General features: G+C 40.2%; 1 pseudogene across 1 annotated transcript in view; it reads left to right on the forward strand.

Annotated features, from left to right (window-relative positions):
• Window positions 1–12798, forward strand: part of LOC145484567 (uncharacterized) — a 50763-nt pseudogene extending 37965 nt beyond the window's left edge. Inside the window, exons 3-4 of the transcript XR_014049034.1 lie at window positions 7187–10236; window positions 12283–12798. The product of XR_014049034.1 is annotated as an uncharacterized LOC145484567 (transcript). The remainder of the gene's footprint in view (window positions 1–7186; window positions 10237–12282) is intronic.
• The last annotated feature ends 3101 nt before the right edge of the window (window positions 12799–15899 follow it).

Raw genomic sequence — 15899 nt, forward strand, 5'->3', positions numbered from 1 at the left:
GGGAACCTCTTGCGTAGCATTAGCCACAAACAAAGCCATTAAAGCCCAATTCTCGACGCTTAACTCCGGTTTCTGCAGCATGAAGTGGATAGGAGCATTGCATTTCAACCTGGATGGGATGCTAGTTCATGGCAGGTTAACTCTTCCTCCCACACCCTCCCCCCCGCCCCCGACCATCCCCAGCATTTGAGACACTGTAAGAGTAAAGCGTTTAGCTCAAGAACACAACACAACAGCCTGGGTCCCCGTAAAACTGCTCTTGCGCTGTATTACTGGTACTTTTTAAAGGAAGAACATTTAGTTTCCACTCAACATTAATGATAGCCAGACTTTGGTAATGTCCAACTAGACATTGAAAAATATGAACTTGTTGGTTTTGCACTGAGACGCCATTGTTCTCTTCTGGAGATGGAGGATGGGAGGGTAGTACGTATACTGATGAAAGAAAATCATTTTATCATATTTCTAACTTTGGATTTTGAATCTGCGGCCCAAACAAAAATCTTAAACCGTACATGCTGAAAATCAAGCGAAATCTAAAAACCAACCGCTAAAAACGGAAATCAGTCTCGAATCTAACTACCAAAAACTGTGTGAAATGCAGAAACTGAAATCTATAGCTGCATGCCGAAACTGAAATCCAAAACCTAAATGTGTAAATAAAAACATTGTCCAAGGCGATAAAACAAAACCGAATCAAAGCTGAGGATGTTCTATAACTTCCACTTGGTCGGAGAAGAACACTGATTGCTTAGTAATCGCTCACAGAGTTTGAGAGACTTCAACAGGAAGAGTCGACGATAAAAACTTTATTACAGTAAGTCATATTTTAATAAGCTGTTATTATAATATTGGTCATACATTGCTCACTAATGGCAGAAGAATTGAAACGTATGCCATTAGGTGCTGTGTGATACAGCATGTCCATTGTTATCGGTACAGAAAGCCGAATGTTAATCAGAGAATCGGATTTTGGAACTTATAAACGAAAGTTACAATGCAAGTTAGGGTGTAATTACTAATAATTAATTAAATTTTAGCCTGATGGAATTCGGTTGAATAAAGCTTCCACTTGATTTCAAAGCTCCCACTTCAATGAGTGGACACATCGAAGGCCATATTTATGATCTAACTCAGATCCACTACGGTTAAGCAAAGGGGAGACCTGGTAACGTTGGATAGCGAATATGCACAAGGGCATGTAGCGTTGGACACAGATCTTTGTGTGAGATAAGGCCCCTGCTAATCAAAAATGTTTGTTAATCTGGAGTGAGGTATATTAATCACTACAAAACCGTCGCTAAATGTATCGTGTTTCTCAGTTTAGTTATTTTGACCATTCTCACCTTATGCTTTTTTGACTGCAAATAAGATAACAGTTCTTCATCTGGCTCAATATAAATATGATTGAATTTTGGACAGCAGTTGGCTTTATCAACATACTAGTGATACTACAACATTGCTATGGAAAATTGACCTTTTTTAAGTTACACAAAATATATGACACGACCAAAACACAGCAGCTCGGTCCGTCAATTCTTGTTTTTTATTGCAAGAAGTCAGTGTTTATTAGCGCAGTAGCCAGACGCGGTCAGTGACACAGTAATCAGTATCACCAGACGTTTTTAGCAGCCCGGCGTTTTTTGGTGTTGGAAAAGTTAGCTTGTTCCATGAGTTCGGTTAGTTGAGGATCAGCGCAGAAAAACAGCGAGAGAAAATGTGGGTGGGGTGTGGAACGTGGGGAAAGCATACTCCTCGCTCATCTCTTATCGTTTTTGCACTGCTCCCCAAATAATTTAACCGAACCGTCTAGAGCAGCTTCTTATAAAACTTGCTCGATCCAGTTATAGAAATATCAACCGAGCTCATTAATGTACCTCAGCACCATGTGCAGCTAAAGAAAGGAACATTTCTTTTTGTGCCTCGTGCTTGTTCACACAATGTATTTATTTCTATCAGTTGAATAGAGGGAAGAAAGGAGAGACTTTATATTCGCTGGAGATTATTTACCCAGCTACACTAGCTTGAAGGTGAGTGAGTAGTTTTTGTCAGTCTATTGGATAGCGATAGATATAGCGCTATATGAATAAAGTATTAATTTTATTGTTATTATTATTATTACTATTATTATTATTATTATTATTATTATTAAAGAGATTAAGCATGACGTTACGTCAAACAGCAAACGGCAAAAATGAAACTTTTGCCGTCTGTCTTCTGCTGTCTGTACAGGAGAGTGAAAATATTTGTAATTGCGGTGAATAGTAGGAGGCATTTTTCTATTTTTGTGTGCTTTATTTAAGGATTACAAGAAAAGAATAAAAAATCAGAGGTAATCTTTGCCGTTTGCCGTTTGACGTAACGTCATGCTTAATCTCTCTATTATTATTATTATTATTTTTAAAATTCAACAGAAAAGTTGCTTTCAAAGCAATATCATAGAGAAAAAAATAAACACGCTATTTTATATATTTTCCGTTGTTGGTCGGTCCGTTTTGCGAAAAACTGTGTCCTCGGTCTGATTACGGCCCGAGACCGCAAGGCGAGGGCCGTACTCAAAACCTGGGGCACAGATTTTCCCAATGCAGAACTCCCGGCCGGCAAATAACATATAAGTATCTCTACGTCATGTTCACGCGATATATCATTTCCATCTCAGAGAGAAGACGAAAGCAGATACTGCATTTGCTCAAGATTCATTACTCGTGAACACCAGCTTAAAGGTGAGTGAGTAGTCTCTCTTAGTTTAGCAACTGAGAAATGACTATTTATTGATTGAAGTTATGAAAACATGACCTAATGACTGACGTGTTGGACTGTGAATTGCAATGAATTAATGTGGCAGTTCAGTTATGCTTAAAAGAACTGATTGCGAACAGTCAAAATCTTATTACGAAATCTCCAAAACGAAAGTTACGAAGCTCGCCAAAAATTGATATCCTAAAATTTGTATCTTTTAATAATCCTGACGAGGAAAGGAAGGAAGCCATTCAGAACGGTCACGAAAAGACGTGAATCAAGTCAGAAACAGAAAGAAAATTAGCAACCAAAAGATAACACACGGCCTCTTCTGACAGTCAACAGCATTGAATCATTCAATATGTAAAGAATTGTAACTCAAAGGAAATTTCTAGGATATCTTTTTTTATACAAGTCTGGAAAGTTTTATATTCCCTAACCCAAACATATGTTTTATTACCGGAGTTCACTCAGCTCGCAGTTATACTTTTAATCTCGCGTACTCTGAATAAATTCTGGATAAGTCTCCGTGGAGTGTCAGTTCTGTACAAAAAACCTGGAGCATCCGAGATTTGAACCCGCTACACCCCAGGCTAGTCAATGTTTTTACCTCTGGCTACAAAATCGCTCATATTATAGGTTAAAATATCCCCGTCAACTTAAGCGTTAGGCGGAGAAATGTGAGATAAACCAGGCCGGATCAGGAAAATGATTCCGAGTAGGGCGCATGCGCGTGGGACCGAAATTGTTATAGTGCGGGATGCGGGCCAGTTGAAAATCCTAGTTTAATTTGGACGGTTCATAAATCAGTTTTTTTTCCATATCTGATTTTCAGCAAGACCTACTGTTGGCGGTTTACCTAGAAACACCGAGACTCAGTCAATGATTTCGCTGCCCGAAAAAAAATAATATAACAGCGAAAATAATTTCATGAATTTTAGTAATATTTGAACTTCTTGTTGAATAGCAGACTGATTAAGGATCCGCTTATTCAGTGGATAATACTGCATGGTAGAGAATTATTAACATGAATGAGGCTTAGGCCTGAAAAGTTTAGGCCAGTGTTACAAATTATAGCAGGATTATATTGGAGATATTTCTACCCTGCGGTGCAGAAAGCCGTCGGGGAAAATTCGGGACAATAATTCTTCCTGTAATATACAACATAGATTTCCTTAAGTTTTGGACCGCTTGGAAGATTGTCCTTTGCCTAGCCAAACTGGAAAATTAATTGATTTATTTTTACAAACAAATATTAATGAATATTAGTGAATATTACTCACATCAGCTAAAGACATGCATTTTTGCTGTTACACCAGTCAGTCAAATTGTTGTGTTAATATCGAACTGCAATTCTTGAACGTAACCGAACCTAAATCCTTTGAAAAGCTTAAAATCTAGCAATTACAGATGACCTGACTTATAACAATAACTGACTTTTTGCCAGTTTCGATATATTAAAATTCAGCCTAACCCAATAGACCTCAGCACGAGGCTCTGGGCCGATAAACCCCACAAACTCTGTATTCATTCCAATGCGGAGCCTCGTATTGAGGTCTATTGTTTTAGGCTGAATTTTAATATACCGAAATTAGTCTATTACCTAACTATTATTCCATTTTCTAGTATTTCGGCTACTAGTTAGCTTTTGAAATAAATCCTGCACCATCTGAAAATCTTACCGATCGCATAAGGAGCGTGCGAATGGCGAAAACAAAATACATCTCTACAGTGCAATACTGGCTCTTATCTATAGACAGGAACTTTTCACTTGAAAATGCACTACTCGTAAAATTCAAACGAGTTTTCCATTTCCTCACTTGTAGAAAATAATCTATTAGTGAGGATATCACGCCTTTGCATTGCGCGGCCACTCGGCCAAACTTTGCCAAATGCTGGTGTAAAGATGGTGAGCGATAGAGATGTTAAAATCGCCGAAGCCGACATAAAACCGTTCACTAATTAAGGAGCACGAGAATGCCAAAAATGCCAAAATGAAGAAAGAAACTTCATGTGGTTTAAAACTGTTCAGGAGTTTCTTCAAAGTAAACCAAAGGAGAGATATTCAAGATTTTCCGGCCGCCAAGCTGCAGTCCACATACGGTTTGTGCTTTCGATTCGCTTCTGCAGTTTTTGTCTATATATTAAAAGAAACATTACAGGTGGGCACAAAGATATGAATTTTATGTTCCTGTGACAAAAGCAAATGAAAATTACTGTTTTTTTTGCCACTTGAAAATAAAATTCATACCCGTCTCGCTATTAGAATAATATATGATAATGTATGCTGTTTGGTAAGCTGCTCCTTCGTACTGGTTGACTTTGCTGACGCAATAGCGTTTTGGTTTGTGCGTAGCCATGTGTTATGTTGTTCTGTTTTGTTCATCACTACGTGATACACATGATACAGTCGTTTGATTAGCTATTCCTAAAGTCAGTGGTCTTGTAGTGCTGTAAACGGATCCTTTAATCACTCGCCACCGTGTAATATCCTCTACACTATTTTGCGCGTTCTCTTCACCTAAAATGGTAAAAGTGGCATCATAGTGGAATAATATAAAATATGTGAAATTTCGTGTTTCTTGAAAAGACGAACCTTTTGTCAAAAGTTATAATTAATTATGAAATCTGGAAAATGAAAGTTCCAAGTTGGCTAAAAATGATACGCTAAAATTTAAGTCTTTTGATACTAATGGGAAAAAAAGGACAAGCTGAATTAGGCGTTCACGGCATTTATGAAAATATACAAATGCATACAGATCCCCCAGATGTCGAAAAACCGAATCATAATGGCTGAAAGGAAGAAAGAAAGGAATTACCAACCTTGAGTTACTATATACCCTCTTCTAATTTTGAATAGTGTTAAAAAATGATACACCATCTCAAAGGGAATTTGTTCACTGTTTTCTTTTAGAAAGTTGGAAAGTTTATTGGTTATTCCGTAGCGACACAATTTCTACCATAAAAGGACCTTTTGCAGAAAGGCGCTCTTGCGGAAAATCTGAAAGAAAACGTGTTTCACTTGCCATGCTTTCGACCAGTTACTCAGCTCACGGTTTTCAAGCACTCTGTATAAATTCTACGTTATTCTTCGTGGAATTAAGGTGGCTCGATCGGATGTTTGAGTAATGATACCGTTCAACTTTGAATGACTAGAACCCCAGCGTTATTAATCAGAAACTCGAACGCTACTAGTGTGCTAGAGAAAGAGGAAAGTTTCAAATGACTTACGTTTTACCATGATCTGAGGTACCATGCCAACGGTATGACGTCATATCCTATTTTACATGAGACCGAAGAATTTATCATTAAGAGATAATTTTGGATATAAGACGTCAGGATTTACGACCTGACATAGTTGTCTAAACGATCGCAAAATTTTAAAAACATTTATGACAGAGTTTTTGGAAAAACTGCGGGTGGAGTTTCAAGGTGTCAAAATACATCAAACACAAATTTGTTTTAAGTTTTATGGCGAACTATATGGTTACAAGACTTGAATAAAAGGCAACTCGGCCTTAATTGAGTCTCACAAGATCCAATTGCCTCAAGTGAACATCCCAGACAAATCACCATGACTGATTTTTAGAACCATTGGCTGGATATCAACTGGTGTGGTCGACCCTAGAATTGCTAAATAGGGCGGGACTTGAAAAATAAAAGTCGACCAATATTTTGTTAAACTTGGCCTTTGATGAGGTCAATCAACATTCAAGGTAATCCCTGGGGCTTTAAATTTTTTGAAACATTGAAAGACCGCTAATTTCAATCCTCGACTTAGGAAAATGTACATTGGGCTAATTTTCACTCATGTTGTTTGTTGTCTGGGTCACCTTTTTTTGTCTCGAATCACGATGCCACTGTACAATTCTTTATAATATGAACTCATAGAGCGCGTGATGGCTTTTCGACGACTTTCCATAGGCCAGCTAAAATCTAGGTGGCGAGACAACAAGATTGCCAGGCTTTCAGGTGACAAAAGTTTAAGGCTCTTACTCCTAATTGTAACGATATGAGAAAGTAAGATTCTTAGGTAAGGTTGTAAAGTTGCAAGGAAAACCAGTAAGGCTGCCTGCTGTAATGATTTTCAGCCGCTATAAATACGCAAGGCTGTAATGTGTGGCTGTGAAGTGCACGGCTATAATTTTATAAATCTGTAACGTTAGAAGCTGTAGCGTGAAATGCTTTAACTATGCAAGAATGCAAGGCTGAATAACTGATAACCTGTCAGGGCTCTAACATTGATATACTGTATATATGAGGGACTGTATGCACTGCTGCAAGGCTTTCCTATATTAAAGGTACAAGATCTCAAAAGTGCATACTAAGCTAGTTGTTCAATTTTTGACTTTAAATCGTGCAGAAATGGAAGCAAGAACGACCGATGCAATTAATCACCAACTGCGACATCTTAGCATTGCTAAAGAGATGAGGGACAGGGCTGCAGAAGGACGTGCCTATAACAATCTTGGAATTGCTTATCGCAGCATCGGTGATTTCAAACAAGCCATAGAGTACCACATGCTCCATCTTACCATTGCCAAAGAAGTGGGAGACAGGGCTGGAGAAGGACGTGCCTACGGCAATCTTGGCAATGCTTATCAAAGTCTCGGTGATTTCAAAAAAGCCATAGAGTACCACATGCTCCGTCTTACCATTGCCAAAGAAGTGGGAGACAGGGCTGGAGAAGGAGGTGCCTACGGCAATCTTGGCAATGCTTATCAAAGTCTCGGTGATTTCAAACAAGCCATAGAGTACCACATGCTCGATCTTACCATTGCCAAAGAAGTGGGAGACAGAGCTGGAGAAGGACGTGCCTACGGCAATCTTGGCAATTCTTATGACAGTCTCGGTGATTTCAAACAAGCCATAGAGTACCACATGCTCCGTCTTACCATTGCCAAAGAAGTGGGAGACAGGGCTGGAGAAGGACGTGCCTACGGCAATCTTGGCAATGCTTATCGCCGTCTCGGTGATTTCAAACAAGCCATAGAGTACCACATGCTCCATCTTACCATTGCCAAAGAAGTGGGAGACAGGGCTGGAGAAGGACGTGCCTACGGCAATCTTGGCAATGCTTATTGCTGTCTCGGTGATTTCAAACAAGCCATAGAGTACCACATGCTCCATCTTACCATTGCCAAAGAAGTGGGAGACAGGGCTGGAGAAGGACGTGCCTACGGCAATCTTGGCAATGCTTATTGCTGTCTCGGTGATTTCAAACAAGCCATAGAGTACCACATGCTCCATCTTACCATTGCCAAAGAAGTGGGAGACAGGGCTGGAGAAGGACGTGCCTACGGCAATCTTGGCAATGCTTATGACAGTCTCGGTGATTTCAAAAAAGCCATAGAGTACCACATGCTCCATCTTACCATTGCCAAAGAAGTGGGAGACAGGGCTGGAGAAGGACGTGCCTACGGCAATCTTGGCAATGCTTATCAAAGTCTCGGTGATTTCAAACAAGCCATAGAGTACCACATGCTCGATCTTACCATTGCCAAAGAAGTGGGAGACAGGGCTGGAGAAGGAGGTGCCTACGGCAATCTTGGCAATGCTTATCAAAGTCTCGGTGATTTCAAACAAGCCATAGAGTACCACATGCTCTGTCTTACCATTGCCAAAGAAGTGGGAGACAGGGCTGGAGAAGGACGTGCCTACGGCAATCTTGGCAATGCTTATCAAAGTCTCGGTGATTTCAAAAAAGCCATAGAGTACCACATGCTCCGTCTTACCATTGCCAAAGAAGTGGGAGACAGGGCTGGAGAAGGACGTGCCTACGGCAATCTTGGCAATGCTTATCGCCGTCTCGGTGATTTCAAACAAGCCATAGAGTACCACATGCTCCATCTTACCATTGCCAAAGAAGTGGGAGACAGGGCTGGAGAAGGAGGTGCCTACGGCAATCTTGGCAATGCTTATGACAGTCTCGGTGATTTCAAACAAGCCATAGAGTACCACATGCTCCGTCTTACCATTGCCAAAGAAGTGGGAGACAGGGCTGGAGAAGGAGGTGCCTACGGCAATCTTGGCAATGCTTATCAAAGTCTCGGTGATTTCAAACAAGCCATAGAGTACCACATGCTCGATCTTACCATTGCCAAAGAAGTGGGAGACAGGGCTGGAGAAGGACGTGCCTACTATTACCTCGCCACTGCTTACAGAAGTCTCCGTAATTTCAGAAAAGCTAAGGAGTATTGTATGCAATTTCTTCACATCTCAAAAGAAGCTGGAAACAAGCATTCAGAAGGAAGTGCATACGACGTTCTTGGCTCAATTTGCTTAGGTCTCGGCGATTTGAAAGGAAGCGTAGATTACTGCCTTCAATCTCTGAGTATCGCTGAAGAAGTAGGTGACAAGATTGGAGAGGGATGTTCGTGTTGTAAACTTGGTACTGCTTATCGACGAATGGGTAGTATAAAGCTTGGTGTAGAATACCACAAGCGGCATCTTAACATTGCTAAGGAAGTTGGAGACAGATGCGGAGAGGCATGTGCGTGTTACGCGCTCGGTTGTGACTATGATGTTTCAAGTTCTTTGCACGAGGCTCTGGAGTTTTATCGTTCCAGTGTAAAGGTTTATGACAATGTGAGACATCTTCAAGTCGAAGATAATTTCAAATTGAGCTTCCGCGATACGCACCAAGATGCGTACACCGCCCTGTACACAGCTCTGCTGAGGCTTTCGAAGATTGATGAGGCTTTGTGTGCCGCGGAGCAAGGAAGAGCACAGGCCTTACTAGATCTTATGAAGTTACGCTTTGGCCTGGAATCACCACCTTCGGAGATTCCTGATGCTAGAGAAGTTCTTTCAGGCGTGATGAGCTGCTTGTCTACTAAAACGGTTTTTGTGTCACTTGAACACAACACGATCAGTCTATGGGCGCTCTCTAAAGGAAACAATGTTCAGTTTAGACAAACGCTTGTACAAAATAAAAATGCAGTCCGCTTTGTAGAGCGGTTAAGGAAAGATTGTCTGAAAGAAAATCACATTCGTGGCCGTTGTGTGAATAAGCTGAGAGTGGAATTGCCACCCCGCAGTGAATCTGATGAAATGGGACAGTCAGCGCGTTGTACAAATAGTTCTTTGAGCCTTTTGTACAGTTGCATTTTTGGACCCATTGAGAGTGTGCTAGATGGTGATGAAGTGCTCATTGTCCCCGATGGTCCACTGTGGCTTGCTCCGTTTGCTGCTTTTGTGGATAAAGCTGGAAGGTACCTGAGTGAATCCACCAGGATCCGTTTAATTCCCTCGCTGACAAGTTTAAAGCTCCTCGAAGACCTTGGTGAATGCTACCACAGTACGACTGGGGCGTTGCTCGTGGGAGATCCATGTTTGGAGCAAGTTACAAACATCTTTGGTAAACCCATTTTACCACAGCTACCACACGCCATAGAAGAGGTAAAGATGGTTGGCGAGGTTCTAAACACTACGCCTCTAACGGGAAGGGAAGCAACTAAGGAGGAGGTGCTAAAAAGAATCACTTCTGTTGCTTTGGTAAGTAAATGAGTGAGTGAGAGAGTGAGTAATTGAGTAAAGTCTTTAGTGAAAGAGGGTTTACACTAAGTAGCCAAAGTTAATAAATTTGTGGCCCTCTACAATACTCATAATACAATTCTCAATTACATTAAGCAGAAAATACCATACAATAAATATACAAGATATACCCACATATCAGCCGAAATCTAAACTTATTATTACAGTAAAAAAATGTATTAAGCGGACACCCTCTATTGGGCGGACAGCAGCGCAAGTCCCATTTTTCTCCCGCCAGATTTACCCTGAATAAACACCTGTATTCAATGGACACCTCTATTAAGTGGTCGTGGACACCTAAAACTTAACTTTCATGGTCATTTCTCTTGTTAAAAACTTTTTTAAACGGACCATGGAAAAAGAATACATGTTACTTGTCCACGAATAAATAGATCGGCCATTTAACTTTGCCAACAGAGGAACTGTCAGATCTAAAAGAAAGGAAATGCTGTCTCTCATCTGTTTCAACAAAGAGTGACCAAATTAGTACTACGTACGTGACCACACCGACAAAACATTTATGTGGCAAACAGGAAATTCGTATTTGTACCTAAAGTCTGTAAAACTAATGACCTAATAAATCCTTCATTCATCAAATGATCACATACAGTTACTTGTCATTGTTTATGGAAATACGGTACCATAGAAGTCCGAAAGTAACGACACCCGTTGCTTTCGGATTTACCGGGGAAAAGGGCCGCTACTTTCGGGTAAGCGTTACTTTCCGATGGTTAAAAAACGTTTGTATGTTTTAGACAAAGCGGACGCGTAACATGAAATTAAAAGTTCCGTTTATGTATGTTACTAAATTTACCCATATAAACAAAGTAGACTGTATAACGAAAACGGCCCTCAATAATGGTATTGTAGGGCAAAAGTACAATGGTCGCATCTATATCATAATGTCGTACTGTATCATTTGTGACCCTGCTACCAAACAAGAACAGCTTATAATCAGAGTTTCAAGATAGATTCGGATGAATTCGATATAAAACCACAAATTAATAACTCTTTAAGTTGTTCAGCCTTGCAGTCAGGCGGATCCATTGGTATTGCGCATGAGATCAGAGTTTCTCTTCCAGTGACTTCTTTAAAGGGCCGCTACTTTCAGGTGCGCCGTTACTTTTAGGGTTCGATAGGAAGGTAAAAAAATAACGTTACTTTCGGGGAGCCGTTATTTTTGGGGGCCGTTACTTTAGGAATTCTACGGTAGGTAAAGTCTGCATACGAGCCAGTGGCCCACCAGGCCCGAGCTTATCCCGGTTTCCGTAGCATGAAGCGACTAGGAGTATTTCTACTCCCCCCTGGATGGAATGCTAGTCCATCGCAGGGTTACCCCCAGCATTAAGTTCGCCTTTACCCATTTATACATCTGGGTGGAGAGAGGCACTGTGAGAGTAAAGTGCCTTGCCCAAGAACACAACACAATGTCCCCCGCCAGGGCTCGAACCCGGATCGCTCGATCTGGAGACGAGCTCACTAACCATGAGGCCACCGCGCCTCCCTTTTTTTTACTTTAGAAATTTTACGGTATTCCAAAGTTATTGTACGTTTAGGGCAATGGTATTTAACCCTTTCAGTATTAATATATTAATATCACCCTTTTAAGACGAATGCTTAAGGAACCTGTCTTCAGCGGACTCACTGTATTAAGCGGACACTAGTAAGGGTCCCCAAAGTGTTTGCTCAATACAGGTTTGACTGTAGTATAAATAACGAAATTACATTGTCTATTTGAAATAGTTGAGCGAGTCCCTTTGTCTTAAAAAGGGTGGTAAACTGTTCCACGTTTTACATGTCCCGGTGGAAACCTCAGACTGGCGATTAAATATCGGGGCAATGAAATTAACATTAGAATACCAAGTCTGTCTAGAGTGAACATGCTGTTTAACGTAAGTAAATCGTTAAATTATAAGGGCACTTCAACTCTCCATCACCTCGTAGTCGCTTATAAGCAATGATACACTTAGATATCAAAGTGTCTTTATAGAATGACAACCATTTCAGGTCCACATCGCAGCACATGGCCATAGCGAACATGGTGAAATTGCTTTGGCTCCAAATTCAACACAGAAGTATATCAGTCCAGCGGAGTACGAGAGGCATCACATGCTGAAAATAGCCGACGTGAGAGCTGTTCAGCTACGAGCAAGACTTGTTGTTCTTAGCTGTTGCCATAGTGGCCAAGGAGAGATCAAAGCTGAGGGTGTGGTCGGTATCGCTCGGGCTTTCCTGGGTGCTGGAGCTCGTTCTGTTCTAGTGTCTCTCTGGGCAATAGATGACGAGGCCACTATGATGTTTATGAAAATCTTCTACCGACACCTGAGTAAAGGGAGAAGCGCCAGCGTGTCTCTTCACCGAGCTATGAAATTTCTTCGAGAGTCTGCAAAGTTTAGTGCGGTGAAGTACTGGGCCCCTTTTGTACTAATTGGCGATGACGTCACACTGGATTTAGGAGCACTGTAAGTGAAAATGTTTGAACGTTTAAGCACTCTTAACCCCATTTATTAGAAACATGAATTTTTTTCTTTATTCGAAACTAGAATGTGAATGCCTTGATTTAATAACACATATCGCGTCTTCCGAGGTGGACGTTTGAACATTTCGGTTAATATGTTTACTAATACACTGCTGATCTAGTTGTTAGATGCATGCACATGTGTAAGTGAGGTGAGGTACGCAGATTTTCATAAGGGAGAACAAACTTGCTTTGAGACAATCTTTTTCAACCCGTTTCTCTCTTTTTCAACCCGTTTTTCTCTCAAGCACAACTGTGGTGTAATTATGACTCGAAATATGTTGTATATAAGCCTTGACTTTATTTCCGAAAGTCATCAGATTCAGCATATAAAGAGAGGATGTACTTGCTAAGCTTTCGTAATTATGGATTTCAAAATTTGGCTTAGTTACTTTGAAAAATGGGCAAATGATAGGAAATGAGTTTCAGGTCTGTTCAATACTATCTTTACACTTTCTAATGAGCCATTTCAGAGTTGGTCTTACCTCTGTTTCAACAAGAGTCTTGGTGCACAACCTTTCATATTGAAATGAGTTTTTTTGCCAGTAGATCGTCTTGCAAATTCCATTTCCATTTGAAAGGTTGTGCATTACGGTGACTCGAAATACTCCTTTTGAGCTAAAATTGTGCAAGGTCTGAAATTGAATGTAAAACACCCCGTACTCACTCATACGTTTTTATGTTTGCAGACGATAAATCCGAGCAGTAAAGGGGAAGTATTGAGGAAGCACACTCAGGAATAAACACTGCCTCCAAGCATGCATGTATTTCTACCTTCAGTAATTCTTATTAATTCTTTGGACCGTACTTCTTATTTTTAATTTCTAGTGAAACATTACTCTTTATTTTACACCAACTGGTGCTTAGTTTCCAGGAAAAAATTAATTTTACGAGATGAGAATAGTTTTAGGATGGGCGAGAGTGCTGTAAGCAAAAGAAAACACTACAAGTTTCTTTTTTAATCAAGTCTAACAGAAAAACTATATGCATTATAACTAAGTGCGCTTTGGCTTAATAGACGTTTTTAAAAAGTGAATTATTCCTTACCAATTAACAGCTGAAACAAATGAACCGCATTATGAGTTTTTTCAATTTTGTTTCTTCGATACAAAATTCTTGTCTATAAGCCGTATTCTACCCGCAGTAGAGCAGAAATGACACGAGGGGATTTGAAACTTTTTTAACCTAAATGAACTTAAATTGCCATTAAGGAATGGATACAAAACTTTTTTGCTCACCTTATGGGCGTTTTTGAAGTGATCATACCTTGAAGGGCTGTTTTACCCAAATTTGCATTCTTACTTCAATTTTCGAATTTTACATCAGAGAGGTTTTGTTCCCTAGTTTTAGAGATTTCGTCACAGATTGAAATCTATGATAGCAATTAATATTTCAACTGTCGTTTTGCTTGAACCAATTTAACTAAACCACAAGTGAAATTATTATGCCTCCCAAATCAAATACGTTTTCCGATTGGAGGAGAACGTGTCACGTGTCGTGGGTCAAAACTCACTAACTCCCTAGCGAACAAAACTCACTGACTCCCTGGGAAACAACAACTTGAACTTTCGACTCGCACGTGAACAGGTCATGCACCTTGAAACCGCCGTAAATTTGTTGCGCCTGTCGGCTTTAAGTAAATAATTTTTTCGTAGTTTTCCTACATTTGAGTTGGGAGGTAGTACAAAACACTCAATGACAGGCCCCACGGCAAACAGTGAGTTCTGTCTCCCCTCGACCTCGAGACATTGAGGGTCTCGGGGACACAAAACTCACTGTTTCCCTTGGAGCCAGTCATTAAGTGCTTATTATTCTTTAGAATGCTTAATACAGCACTATGTAAATGTCATTAAAAGAACCTTCTTAATTTTGGAGATACGGGTTAGGATACTTTCATTCCTGTCCACTTTTGGGAAACTCCAAAACGCCCGTGCGGCATATAGATTGAATCACATCCTCGGATTTAAGAGTAGAAGTGGCGCAACTGGTCATTATCATATTTTACAGTCAAAAGGTTACTCAGTAAGCCAGTATCTCCTTACCGCTCTCACGAGCTAGAGTAAAGGCAAAGTTTAGTTGCTCATATTTTTCGTCGAAATCGTTTCATTCTTTTCTCGTGCGCATTAATTGTTGAGCATAAATATTGCAAAACACTTACACGTAGTATTTTTTCCTTGAATATATTGATGGCTTATTTGGTCTATACAAGAGCTATCTCTGTGTTTATACAGAATAACTGGCTAAGAAAATACAAACAGCCGTTTTTTGGGATGTCACGCAACGCTCCCCCGAAAGAAACGGCTGCTCACATCCGAACCACATTCTTTTCGTTTTGTGTTTGTGGTTTGTTTGCGCTCTGTTGAACAAACCAATCACATAATAGCAAAGTGTGATCCCAAAAAACGGCTGCGGAGGAGACTGGGCCATGGTGAGCTTGAGTTATATCATGTGACCAATTTGAATAAAGGGCTATCTTGGATTAAAACTTTGACGTTGCCTTATTGTTAGTTAATGTTTGTTAGTTTTCGCTCGACCGCATGGAAATATTAGTACGGAAAAGGCTGTTGAACAATTGAAAAACTAATGGTAAAGAAAGCAAGTTTTCAATGCATTAGGCAAAAACTTTTGCAAGTTAGTTTTCATTCTTATTTCTCTCCTAAAATCGGAGGGTCAAAATACAGTGTCGAAACTTAATTTAATTCTTTGGCTGGGAACTATTCTCAAAGCATCTGAAAATTAGACAGAAAGAGATGAATTCATCATTTCACGTTAAAATTACACAAAAATGCCTGAAAATGTCCCACATTGCACCTATCAGACCTCCCAAGCTTAACTGTTCGACGAGCAACAAAAGGAAGTTTCGAGATTAAAAAAGGTTCAAAATCTACTTGCTTTTGGCTTCTCGATGACTGGTTTTTCGGTACACTGATATTAAACGAGCGCAATGAACTGAGTGCAAAGCCACTCGATATACACAAGTCTGACGGTGCTCCGCACTGTAGTTGATTTGTTACAAGTATTGCAACTTACTTCAAAAACTAAACTGGCTTGAGCTGTAATCGTCTGGTTACATGTTACTTGGGAGCATAAAAATTGTCACACGTAA

This window comes from Orbicella franksi, chromosome 4 (genome assembly GCF_964199315.1).
Source record: "Orbicella franksi chromosome 4, jaOrbFran1.1, whole genome shotgun sequence".
NCBI classification, from domain to species: Eukaryota; Metazoa; Cnidaria; class Anthozoa; order Scleractinia; family Merulinidae; genus Orbicella; species Orbicella franksi.